Below are 524 nucleotides of genomic sequence, written 5' to 3'. Positions count from 1 at the left end.
CCCCCCCCAACCTGGGCCACAGCCACCCAGCCGGGCTCAGTGCAAACTGGCAGAGGCGCCGTGCCCCCGCAATGCCATGCAATCCAGCAAAGCAGCCCCCTGCCCACCCCGTCCCGCCTTCCTGCCACAAGGCCCTGCTCCTGATTAGCCCCGATTCTTCCTGCCCCAGCCCATGACCTACCCCCGCCCAAACAATGCCCATTGCCCCTGCTGCTGCCCTGAGCACAACCCTCACAAGACCCCTCGCCCCCCCCCAGGCAGGGAGAGGGCATCAGACCCTGAGATTCCGGTGCAGAGACCCCCTGGCCATAGCTGCAGCCATGGGGTGCCTGGCACTGGGCAGCTACTGCTGCCCCTTCTTTGGCTAATAGGGTCCCAGCCCTCCCCAGTTGGGGGGTGGGAGCCACCTGGTATCCCCAGCTGTCCAAAGCAGTCCAGGGGAGGAGGGTGGGGGGCCCAGGCTTTCCCCCACCCTCGGCGGGCGCTGCCCTCAGTGCCTGGCAGCACAGCGGGGCTTGAGGCTG

The sequence above is a fragment of the Alligator sinensis genome, unplaced genomic scaffold (assembly GCF_000455745.1).
Source record: "Alligator sinensis unplaced genomic scaffold, ASM45574v1 scaffold1302_1, whole genome shotgun sequence".
Lineage (NCBI taxonomy): Eukaryota > Metazoa > Chordata > Crocodylia > Alligatoridae > Alligator > Alligator sinensis.
The sequence above is the reverse complement of the archived record's forward strand: the minus strand, read 5'-3'. Positions refer to the sequence as shown.